Source organism: Cygnus atratus, chromosome 5, assembly GCF_013377495.2.
Source record: "Cygnus atratus isolate AKBS03 ecotype Queensland, Australia chromosome 5, CAtr_DNAZoo_HiC_assembly, whole genome shotgun sequence".
NCBI lineage: Eukaryota > Metazoa > Chordata > Aves > Anseriformes > Anatidae > Cygnus > Cygnus atratus.
In genome coordinates, this window is record NC_066366.1 from 59111140 (window position 1) to 59124257 (window position 13118).

At 45.9% G+C, this 13118-nt stretch overlaps 1 protein-coding gene across 6 annotated transcripts in view; it reads right to left on the reverse strand.

Moving 5' to 3' along the window:
• SYT16 (synaptotagmin 16) overlaps nt 1–13118 on the reverse strand; it is a 102457-nt gene that overhangs the window by 42489 nt on the left and 46850 nt on the right. For 5 of the 6 annotated variants that reach the window (XM_035551111.2, XM_035551112.2, XM_035551116.2 and 2 more), the window contains one exon: nt 9072–9248. The gene's annotated coding sequence lies outside the window, so the exon portion shown is untranslated. Of the gene's footprint in view, nt 1–9071; nt 9249–12924; nt 13028–13118 lie in introns of all 6 variants that reach the window. The other variant, XM_035551114.2, reaches the window with a different exon arrangement.

The following is a 13118-nucleotide window of genomic DNA, read 5'->3' on the forward strand; positions in this document are numbered from 1 at the left end:
TACCAGTGAGAAAACAGCAGAAGTAGGCACGTAAAGTGTAGTCTTTTTCAGGGTTAGGGACAGTTTCTTATATTTATGGAGATTTTTTCTGCTGTTTTGCTGACTGTAGAGTCTTTAGACTTTGTAGCCTTCTAGATTTTAAGTGCTTGGAATTCCCTTAATAGAGGGATATTTAGAAAAATAAATAAATAAAAAAACTCCCAGCCAACATAGGTTCACGAGGGGTAGGTCCTGCCTAACAAATTTGGTTTCCTTTTATGATAAGATCACCCATCTGGTCGATCAAGGGAAACCAGCTGATGTGATCTTTTTGGACTTCAGCAAAGCTTTTGACATGGTTTCCCATAGGATCCTACTGGACAAAGTGCCCAGCATACAGCTAAACAAAAACATTATACGATGGGTGAGCAATTGGCTGATGGGCAGGGCTCAAAGGGTTGTGGTAAATGGGGCCACATCAGGCTGGCAGATGGTCACTAGTGAGGTCCCCCAAGGCTCCATTTTAGGGCCAGTCCTCTTCAATGTCTTTATAAACCATTTGGATGTAGGACTAGAAGGTGTTTTGAGCAAATTTGCCGACGACACCAATCTTGGAGGAGTTGTGGACTCGGATGAGGATGGAAAGGCCTTGCAGAGAGATCTGGACAGATTGGAGAGCTGGGCGATCACCAACCGCATAAAGTTTAACAAAAGCAAGTGCCGGGTCCTGCACCTGGGACAGGGCAGCCCTGGCTATACGTAGAGACTGGGCGATGAGACGCTGCAGAGCAGCCCCGCAGAGAGGGTTCTGGGGGTTGTGGTTGACAGCAAGTTGAATATGAGCCAGCAGTGCGCCCTGGCAGCCAGGAGGGCCAACCGTATCCTGGGGTGCATCAAGCACGGCATCGCTAGTCAGTCGAGGGAAGGGATTGTCCCGCTCTACTCTGTGCTGGTGCGGCCTCACCTCGAGTACTGTGTGCAGTTCTGGGCACCACAGTACAAGAAGGACATTAAACTGTTGGAGAGTGTCCAGAGGAGGGTGACAAAGATGATGAAGGGCCTAGAGGGGAAGACATATGAGGAGCGGCTGAGGTCACTGGGCCTGTTCAGCCTGGAGAAGAGGAGGCTGAGGGGGGACCTCATCACAGCCTACAACTTCCTTGCGAGGGGGAGTGAAGGGGCAGGCGCTGACCTATTCTCTGTAATCACCAGTGATAGGACCCACGGGAACGGCGTCAAGCTGAGGCAGGGGAGGTTTACGCTGGACATCAGGAAGAGGTTCTTCACCGAGAGGGTGGGTGCACACTGGAACAGGCTCCCCAGTGAAGTAGGCACTGCACCAAGCCTGTCTGAATTTAAGAAGCGATTGGACTGTGCACTTAGCCACATGGTCTAAAATTTTGGGTAGACCTGTGTGGTGCTAGGAGTTGGACTCGATGATCCTTATGGGTCCCTTCCAACTCGGGATATTCTATGATCCATTACTCTAACCAAGTCCTGGGAAATCCATCCAGATTAAAGCTGCAAACCCCCACAAACATTCTGATTTCAACATATACACAACAGACAGACACTGAAGTGTTTCATTGGAAAAATCTGAGCTGCTTTGCAGCCACACCAAGGACACACCTGTATGACCACAACCCATCGTAGATCCTCTCTGCTCAGCCTGTGCTTGGCTTCTCTTCTGTCCCCTCCTCGTACTGAAGGCTCCTCAGTCTGCGATCTGCTGAACAACTGGAGTTCAACTGAATTATAAATTGCTTATTTTTGGTCTTGCAGCAGATGGATAAAATATGTAACAAGCTGCAGACAAGTTTAGGCAGGCAAGGTTTTTACAAACTCTACAGAGGATCAAAGGGGGCTGATCTCTGTTATAGGCTTGCTGTTTCCCAGGAGCTCTCTCCCTTAATTAGCAAGCACTGCTCTAACAGGGTGTTTATGATATATTTCACAACATGGCCTTTTCAATGTTACGGATTTTTACTTTTCAATTCTCTAACATTTTTGACTTACGTTAGGGGAAAAAAAAGAACTGAGAAGAGCATCTGAAATGTGTGGGAAAGAAAAATCCATTTCTTTTTAAAAGCATTCATCAATAAAGAGAGGGGAAAAAAACAGTTTAGCAAATTCACTCCAAGTTCCATCTTCTAAAACTAACCATAAGAATTTTCACATCGAACCGCCTGCTTAACTCAAAGTTGTTTTTTTTTCCTCTTGGAAAATCAGATAGCTAAAAGGATCAATGCTAAGCCTTTCTCAGAAACCATCATAACCTTTACTACAATCTATACTCCCTTGTCTTGATAGGATCATTACCTCTGAGCCGTGTTCCCATTGAGAGGTGCAATTACTGGATAGCTAAAAAGAGTATTAGCAGAATTTCAAACACTACCACAATGCATAGGTTTGTAATATTAGCAAAGTGTCCTTCAATCTTCTTGATAGGCAGACTCCTAAAAACTGCCATCAGATGTGCATTTCTTATAGCAATTTCCCTTCTTCAGATTGTTGTATGGTATAGGCACTTCCTTTTCTTCAGTCACTTCGTGTCTGTGCAAACCTACCAAACTGCCCCCCTGCAGGCAGGCTGGTATACCACAGGTTGAAAACCACGTTCCAGCACATAACAATTTTCTAGCAAGTGCTTGTTCCTGAAACACAGCCTCACATCTCTGCCTGGGAAAATGCTGTCCTGTGTTGAGACACAAGAAGAGGAACTTGGCACCCAGCTTCCAAAGATCAGAAGACACTTTTGCTGCCCCAACACTGTTTTAGGAAGATGCACCTTCTTTGCCACTGCCAAGAATATTGTACCAAAAAGCTCTGTTAGCACTTTGGACAGGTTGCTGAATCTAACTTTCCACAATTGAAACTTTGAGTACTGCTGCTGGGTTGCCAGTTTAGACAGGTCCACAACATGTATCCAGAAAAACGATTCACAGGTTACAAATCACCAGGTCCTAAACCCTCTAAAGCAAAGCACCGTTCCTGCAGTCCCCTAAAGGGCAAAGTAAAAACAAAGATGAGATCAGACAGACATTTAAATAGCCACTTGTCACCCTGCTGAACAGCACTTAGCCTGAGCAGGGGAAGCCTGCAGACTTATTTCTTACTCCCAAACCATCTCATGTCTTTGCAGGCAGCTCACTACTAGTGATGCTGTGCCAAATTAGTTGTAAAAAAGTGATACCCAAATGACAGAAGTGGTTCTGGTCAGTATTTTTAGCCCCACGGTGTTTCTGTCTTTCTTCCCAATCCTTTTGTCGCAAGCTCTCCTCTTGTTAAAAATAATGGCAACAACTAATTACGGATCCTCACAGTTTCAGCAGGTAGGTGGAAGAAGAAAGGGATAACAGAGAAACGCTATTATGCAAATGTGACATTAATTGCTGAAAACCACGGAGCCTTTTTCAAAAACACAGATCTCTCCACAATGGAGAAGAATGGTGACAAATTCAGACAAAAAAAAAGTGCTCCCTGAAGTCCGGCATCCAAATACTAACGCTCAGAAGCTCCACCAGCAATGTGTCTGAGACACCGCCAGTGATTTCCTACAGTGACCACCAGGCACCTTAGGCTTTGCTCAGACTGTAAGGCCTCCTGAAGTCGGAGGTGTGTCTGTTGCATTAAGAGCAGCGCTCACAAAACAGGGAATCTGTAACTGCATGCATAATGTCAGCAAAATTGTAATATCAACCCTGTGTGAATTTTCAGGAGGCAAGAATGGAAACACCTTCCTTGCCCATAACACTTGGCCTGGGTATACCAGGGAGCCAGATTCTGTCTCAGCACTGGTGTAACCCCAGAGTTACTCCACTGAAGCGAGTCATGTCCTCCAAGTTAAAATCAGGTCCCTTGCAGTTAAATAGCCACTTGTCACCATAGGCACGCACAAAACAAACCCAACAAACAGTTCTGTGCTAAGCAGTAGTACAACCAATCAACAATGTGTAACTTCCATTACTTTTATTTCTCAAACCAAGAGTTACAAAAAGGGCATAAAGGAAGTCACAGATTGTTGGGGTATTAGAAAAGTGGTGTTAGTAGTGGCAACCGTGTTCTTTCAATGTAAAGGAGGGAGAAATGTCTGTAATTACTGGATTAGGGGAATGAAAGTAGAAACCTGCAGTCAGAAATTACAGCGCATTCTGTAATTGAGCTGCTGTCATTCGTCGGCTTGCATGAAGACAGAAGATCCAAAAGGAAATCACAAGTTCAAAAGCCTGGAGAAACACCAGCTTACACCACCACTCGAGCCCACCCACCTGTGCTGTCAAGCTGTTCTCATAGAGCAGACCCAGTAGACCGAGTCCCCACTCCGCCTGCACTCGTGCTACCCAGCCTGCAGGAACTGAACAAGCCGGGGTCAATCAGAGCAATTACTTGCATGGAAATTAGCAGTGGGAGAGCCTGTCTAGCTGTTTAACACAATTCTGTTATTTCAGAAACATTCTGAGGAGTCACCCGGTTACTGTTACTCTTCCTTCCCCCACATTTGCTCCACGGTAGCACAGCCTATGGAAATTGCTGTACTGATGGTATGGACCACCACAGGCAGCGCACAGTTTGGGAACCGCAGCCCTGGCTGCCAAAAGAAGTGGGTGACAACCCGCTCCTCATTACCATTTTGCATAAACTGATGGCTTAGTCCGTACCTGCCATCTCCTGTCACTTCTGCGAAGCCAAGCGCCGGTCCTGTTGGTCATACTGGGAGGCTGCGGGGTCACCGGGAGAACTAGGTCTGGTTTCAAATTATTTAAAAGGATTCAGAGCCACAGATCCAAGCAGACAGCTGTCCCTACCGACTCAGTAACCACTCCCACAGCTACACTACCCTTAATTCGGCATTGTTGCAGGCCAGGCTTTCTGATATCTAGGCAGGCATCAGTGGCCACATTCACACTTCCCCATGCACTCTTTTTTTAAGAGCCTCTATCCAGACAACTGAGAGAGAAAGCAATTTAGAAGAGCAGCTTCATTTCGGCACTGAGAAATTTCCCTTTCGAGAGCTCCTCTCCCTCCTGCCCCTGGCTGCTCAGGGAGCCTGGCAGCCTGGCTGAGCCACGTGCCTCAGCGAGGTGACATCTTCAGTCTGCACAGAGCCCCAGAGCTCCTGGACCCTCAGAGTCAGGGTTACAAAGACCAGCCACAGGTTTATTCTTTTTGGAAAAGCACATTTGTGTCTTACCACTTACCACTGGAGGAAGCCGGCCTGCTGTGCATACCAGAGTGGCACCATCACACCGCACCCATGTTACTTGTTTTCAAACATCGAGCTCAGCCTCTGCTAACATACCAAGGTCTCACAAGCTGCACATGACGTTCCCAACTCCGGGCTGAGCCCAGGCCGTGCTGACAAAGCAGGGCCAAGAGGCAGTGCTGCTGCCCTTCCTGCTCTTGGCTTTTACAGGTGTCGATTCCTTAAAGCCTCAGCTACTGAAGACGAGTGGTTTACGTAAGAACTGAATCTCCATTTATTTATTTTAAGTATGTTTCTAGCCCCAGAGGTTGGAGCAGGGGCTGTGCAGAATAGCTTGAGAACATGAACTGAAAGCGCTCTCAAGGCTGACGGGACAGAAGGAAAAATGGAGAAACATTTCTTCAAATCTCATATTTAAGCAGATTTCACGTATCAGGAGTATAGGCTTAACACTGTGACAAGTGTTCAAGGCAAGGTGCAACTGGAATATTTTTGTATAAAGCATGGTCAGAAAATCACAATTCCTTTCCTGGTCTCTGGTCACACCATTATATGAAGATTGCGGTACAGAACAAAGCGGGCCCTTTTCTTTTTTGAGTCATGGCATTGAAACACACGGTTCAATACAGCTCTTTACACAAGGGTTTGCCCAGCATCGTTGCATGTTTCTGTGAGGGAGTTCACTTCACACATGAACTTTTGAAGCAAAGGGCTCGGCAACACAGCAAACACCATCCGTAAGAACACCATCACCACCTCTTCGTCATGAAATCCACACTACAAAATGGGACACCAAACCATCACAGCCCCAAAAGAGGTCTCACGAGAGACCCCACTGACAGGCCTCTGTTCAAGGGAAGGTCCCTCCTTGTGCAGGCCACCATCTACATGCTTGGGCATAGCCAAGCAAGCTTAAATAAATGTGACCTCAGCTCTGTGCTACCCTCTCACTTAAGCCTTTACCAGATTCTCTGTGCAGCTTTGCGGCCTGCTCTAAGCTCTCTCTTGCAATGCCAAGCCTGTCCAAAATACAGGGTGATTATGTCCAGACGAGCTCCAGCCCCAGCAGCAACTGGATTCCTGCAGCTGAGGGAGAGGCCATCAGGGGCAGCGCATCCTGGTGCAAGAGATGGGCTCATCGCCAATGTCAGTGAAGGAGTCAAGAGTAGCAACCACAAAAGCCTCAAGTATCGGAAAAGTTATCCATTGTGTCCCAGCAATTAAGAGCCTTTGTCCTGGAGTCTTCTAAAAGGTTTTCAATTAAATCATCATTTTCACAAAGGTTTCTCCCTTCTCTTGTTCCTTTCATAAGGACAGAAACTGCGCAATTACAATTAAATTAGTAACAAACCAGCCAGATGTATCATAGAGCCATGATGATGGAAACATCTCTTTCATTCTGACACCCCATTCTGAGGTCAGGCTCTTTATAGAAAAGCAAAACCAAAAGAAAACAGACCTTAACACTTTACAGTACATTTTCTGAATGTCAGCTCACGCACCTGCAAAGTGCAAAGCAGGCAGAATTGCTTATGTTTCAATACCAACTCTCCTTTTTTACCGGTAGGTAAGTTAAAACTTGGCTAGATCCAAGGACAAGAGAAAAACATGCATCAAAAACCCAGAAACATCCAGAGGCTACAGCCTTCGTTTACGTATGCTGTTGTAAATTTTGGTTTATCCTACTGCAGAAATTATGGTCATGCCAAACACAAAATGCCTTCTGACCTACTTAGATCTGTTATAATGCTGACAGTCATAGCAGACTAATATGTTCTAACCACTCTTGATTCCAGATGGGGAGAAGTGGAAGGGTTTCCCCAGTCTGAGAGTTAAGAACTGGGAAGAACAATCATTATCAGCTTACATGTTAAAGAACAGCAGAGCCTGTAGAGTCAGGATCCCCTTGCAATAAACACAGCTCACCAGAAGAAACAAGCTGAGAACAGGAAAAGTGAATGCTAACCATTAAATTACATGTTACAAACACTTCACCCTGCTCCTTTCTACCCAGCAAAGTAGGACTGGATTTGAAACCAACTCTTGCTTGTCAACACTCCTCTTGGGAGAGCTCCCTCACCATGCAACTGCTGTGCCAGAAACTGGCTTTCCTGGCTTCCCAGCCCAAGCTCAGGTTCCAGGTTTCTGCGTTTGCCATATGACATGTTATGTCAGTCCCGGGTTTAATCTATCCTCTCATGCTGCTGTCCTTTAAAAACATTAGCATTTCCTACACGTATATTCCATATTGGCCTTACAAGTATCAAAACGCTATGGTAAAATTTAAACTAAATATAGAGACCTGATATTTTTAAATAGCTCTTAGCTCCAGCTCACCAGGCTGATTTTGTAGAAACAGAAAAAAAGAGGCTCCAACTTTAAGTTTCTATTGTAATTAATGATTACAACACATTCCTCTACCGAATCAGATTTAGCACCTCATTAATGTGTGTGGTATTTTGCTTGTACGGCACAGCTGTAGTTAAAGTTGAATTAGTGTTTCCATTATAAACCCATGTTTTCAAAGGTTTATTACTCAGACACATAAGATTTAGTCTGAAATGAAAATTGCCATCGAGTGTGTCAGCTGGGAAGCAATTTTTTGTCCTTCAAAATTCGGAAGGAACAAAACAAAAAAAGCAAGCCACCCTGTTTATTAATAATTCACATTTTAAAAGGCATTGCAAATACATGTTTACATGATAGCCTGTGACAGCTCCATAGAATGTCAACGCCTACACATTCCTGCGAGATGTGTCATCTTAAAAACTGAAATAAAAGCCACATTTTTACACTACTTGATGGGAGGGGAAGAGAAGGGAAGAAAGACTTAAATATAATCTTGATGAAGGAAACAGTTTAAAAAAAAAACCAACACAATCTTTGCTTAGAAATATCAAAGTCAAAAAATTTTAGCAGGGGAGACTTGCAAGCACCATTTGCTTTTGTAACTTGTGCGTGCCATCAGCCTGACCCTAGCTCACTAAATACATTTTGCAAGAACCAGCGAGTCCTACTGACTTCCTATCACACATAACATCCAAGCCTTTGCTTGCTCAAAAGTCCTCGACTCTTAAAGTATAATCAGACCAAGTCCCTTGCAAAAGCCATGCTGAACTCAAGGCAAAAAGTACATCAAAAAAGCTCCAGAGGCTCCAGGCTGTGCAATTGTGCCTTTCTACAATTACCTTTATGACTGAACCTCTAAGAAGACAACCTTTTAATTGTGAGGCTTCTGAGGCCACTTCTTGGCTAATTGTCTCAATGACTATATGCTTATGACATGCAAATTTACAAATAAATGTACGATGAAATTATCAAATTCTCACTTACCACCATTACCAGAATAGATGCATTTCTGACAGCCAAGAAACATAAAAATGTTATTTTTGCAACTCAGTAAGGTTTCCTCATGGGCACTCTTACAGTTATTTTGACTCCAGGACTCACGGGTTTACCCAAGACATAATGTTTCCAGGCAAGAACAAATGCATGAAAAAGCATGTAATAGCTACTGCAAGAAAAACAGGAGAGGTGCATCCTTCAGGAGCAGAAAGGCAGTGTCGTTACTTAGAATTGTTCACATTTTGTTCTTCACTGGATTAACAGCACACTCCCATAACAGACAGAGAACAGGGAGTGTTTTTTCCCCAGTGTTGCCCTCCATTTCTCAGGAGAGTACTCCAGACAACAAAGATAATAGGAGCCTGGTAGCGATTGCATATCCATTTGATCAAGTTTTGGAGGTTACTATAGTCTATCCAAAACCCTGCTGTTTTCCACGCAAATAACCTGAGACACAGCAAATGGCTCTATCTCTATCCTCTCTGCAATCAAAGCCTCGAGAAGATTCTGTACATCAAAGGCGGTATAATATCGTGATACTTACCAAGGCCATCACAAACTCTAGACTTTTCTCTGTAGTGTTTTCTTCTCCCTTGTTCCAGGCATGAGAGTCCACCTCTCTTTTCAAAGCAGAGCTTCTTGTTGATGAAGAGGAAGAGGACTGCAAGGAGGACAACGAAGACTCCAACTACAGACAAAAACCCAGTGGCCTCAGGAGTAACTAGGAAGAAAAATTCAGAAAGAAAATATCAGCACAACTGGAAGAAATTGTCCAGAGAGAGATGGGTTTAACCACATCTGCACCCATAGCTTTGCCTCCTGTTCTCATCCCCAGAAGAAATAGCAATAATTCAGCAGAACTTGGGACTTGTGTTAGATGGTTACATCGGGCCAGTCTTCTGAGGACATAAACAACAGGGGTTACATTACACACCAAACCTGATTCTGATCGAGGTCTTCCCTTCTGTCACACGGTGAATTCCATCACGGGAGACCCTTACTGACTCCAACAAATTTCATCTTAGTGTAGAAGTCCACTGGCTTCAAGAGAGGGACTCGACCTATACTGGCAACAAGGACCTAGCCAAGGAAGTGCTGTTGGCCATAAACCATTCCTGAGCCCGCAGAAGAATGCTCAGGGGAGGCTGTGGGGAGGATTAGCTCCGGGGGAGAAGGCCCAACGCCTCCTTTGGAATTTGTACATTTTCTTTAAATCCAGCAGACTATGTTGGAATAGCACTCATTAACTTCACTACATTTACTAAGAAACAGGTTAATGTCTAGCCTACGAGCCTCATTAACCTGTTCCTTTACCCTGAAGTAGGAGGTATATTACCGGGGCACAGCGTTCCCAGGCTCCAGCTGAGGCAATTCAGTTTAGCTCCCCCGGTATCAGTTTTGGCCACCCGTAACAAGCACAGTGGATTTGCACCAGCTGACGACCTAGTGCTATACATCAACATCCCTACCTTAAATTGTGGAGAAACAGTCTTATTTCAATTCATCACATTCCACTGTGCCACCAGGTCTGCAAAAAACCGCAGGCGCCAGCAAAAAGCTTTTAAAGCCGTTTCACCTCTCTCACACATATCAAAATGCCAAAACAAGGGACAAACACTGCATAGATCATCCAGTGTGGATGGCAAGGGCACACACGTCAAAAACTGTAAGTGCCGTGGACAAAAAAAAAAAATAAAAAAAAATTGGCTTGTTATTCTGGTAATTACTTCACCAAGAAGAGGTGAAGTTCAGTTGTCCAGTTCAAGTCAAAGATCCCATAAAAATGAAACATCAGCAGCATCAGTGGCACACCAGGGATGCCTGGGCTTGTAAAGCTACAGCTCATAGATGAGATGAACAGTTGGAAAGGATGTAAACAGAGCCAGCCCTGCCTGTGAAACAGCCCACTGGGAGTTTACAAGACTTGACTCAGCAAAAAGACTCAGGCTGGAAGAGCTGAACCATCTCCAGCTACAGCCCGGAGAGCGCACTCTAGGACTATGATCTTGGGGATTTTAAAAAACTGAATTACTGCAAGGCAACGTGCCTTAACTGGAAACAAAATTCACAAACACATAGCAGCAGCCCACATAAAAGCAGACGAGCACTGGGGGCAGAGCCCAGCGTAACAGGGGTTACACAAACCCCGGAGCTGGCTCCGACCTCGCTCACTGCAGTACGAGGAGGGAACATAAACACGGGCTGAGTTACGCCAGGTCAAATGACAACACGATCAAACCTGCATTCGCCTTGCTCTCTTCTGTATGGGCACATTCACTTCTCTGGTGGACACATCTACATCCCCCTCATGCCAGCCCAGTGCTGAGCAGGGGCCATGAGGGCAACAGGTCTCCAGCCGGGGCTGAAACTTGCCCTGTCCCCCCAGCCCGTCAACCCCAGGCGCAGCTGAGCGATGCACCCAGCAGCTATTGTCAGCTGCTGAAGTCACCATGAAGTGGCTGCAGGAGCCAAGTATGAATCAAAGGAGCTGAGTATAAATCAAAGTAGCCATAAACCCAGGATATATATGACAGCCCAGCTGGGTCCCATCGCTGACTCTTCCTTTTCTTGAGCACAGGTAGCAAGTGAGCCACCAATATTTCTGAAGACCAGATGTCCACCACATGCTCAGATATGCTACAAGGCCCCCAGCCACAGAAGTCCCTGAAGTGCCCCTTTCTCCAACAGAGCTGCAGGGCACCTTGCAAAATCCCAAAGCACCACCGCAGGTCTGGCATGACATGGTACCCCCTGCACAGGTCTCTCCTGCACAGTGTCCATCCAAGGAGGGTCTGCACAGCTGCGAGGAGGTGGCTGGGACTTCTGCAGCATGAGGCACAGGAGCTCGTGCATCCTGTCCCACAGCTTCAAGCAGAAGTTTCCTCTTCTCTCCCCCACGTTTTCCATGCCAGATACTAGTGGTTTGTGCCACAGCATCTCTGAGGGAGGGCTGCGAGTTTGCACCTGAGCACTGTCTCACATACGTGGGCAGAAACGTTACATCTCTGCACCTGGCTCCTGCTGGAAGCACGTATTCCTCTGGGACAGGAGCCACGCTGGTGCTCGGCTCCTCCGTCATCAGCGAGAAAATGAGCTGCACCTGCATATGGTCCTGAGCACGGGGCCCAGCTCTGCTCTCAGCCCCCAGCAGAAGGGCTTTCTCTGCAGCCACGGAGCTCCAGGCTAAGCCTGGGCAATCATTTCAGGGCTGATTTGGAGTAGAGCTCTGTTCTGGCTTATTCAGAACTACATGTTACCTATATTAAAGTATCACTGGAGTGTGTCAGAGCTTCTCACTCAAGTAAAAGATCCAGCCTCCCAGCACTGGGTGATGCACTGTGCCCGAGGGCAAGAAGAGAAGGAGCAGCCTGGCACTCAGTTCTTGGTCCACACTCTGGGCACCCAAGGCCAGGAAGGAGGTGGCCACCGTGTGCTTTGGGACGTGAACAGCCCATTCAGCCAGGACTTTCTCCCACTCATTTACCCATTTTTAAGCCAAGCAATTAACGGTGTAGATGTCTTTGTGAAATGCCACAGTGAGTCCCCACATTCTGCAGCCCCAGGTGAGAGCGCAAGCCAAGAAATGGTGTTAACACAGCTGGCAGGCTGAGGGCATGCAAACTGCACACACTCCTTTGTGTACGCTGCTGAAGAACAAACAGGAGGTGCAGTGTGAAGGGCCCCAAGCCAGGAAAGAGGAAACCAGAGAAAGAAGGGAGGTGAACAGGAGACATCTGGCAGCGGACACAAGGAAGCACAAGACATCACAATGCTGTCCTGGCTCCTGCACTTCCCTCAAAGCTGCCTCCGTGCTACCAGATGACTGAAGGCAGAACCTGTCTGGAAGAGCAGTTGGGAAGTACTGGCCACGCCATTACCTTCATTGAATCTAGCTGGCTATTTGCTTTGCAGCAGGTTTCATAGCAGTTCTGCTAGCCTTCTGGGCACCTCCAAACGGACCAGGTGAATGAATGCAATTGCCATAACAGATTCACTTGGAGAGTCGGCAATTAACAAAACCTTAACACAATTTGCTTTGCAAGGGTTAACTTTTTGCATAAAATTGTATTCCAGACAATAGCTCTTTAATTCCATTTGTTACCAAGCTTCCTGCAAAAGGAATGTTTACTGGTACTTTTTAATTATGAAAAAAAAACAAATTGTCTGTTTTACTGTCTACGCTAATTACATTTCATTATATATTTGGAGTAAGCTATGATTTTCCTGCTGGTTCCCATGACATTTTTCATTATCAACCACTAATTGTCTAGCATGCACACTGCATTGTGAACCAAGTAGGCTGATGTGTGGGCAGAAGTTCTAGCGAAAGCTGCAAGGCAGAAGAAGCGCACATTATTATTATTACTATTATGATGTATTAGAAAGTTTCCACCTACTTGCATACCTCCGTGTCCTCATCCCCATCAGCAGTGTCACAGCACAGCAAAGCACAGGAGCCCATCTGCAGTAAGCCTCATGCTTGGCAACGATCAGCAGCTACTGTAGGAAAGTTATCTGGGGTGAAATGATGACAGCAGCCCCACTGCAAGGACAAGTTTCTTGTTGGGGACAATGAGAACAGCAAGAAGGT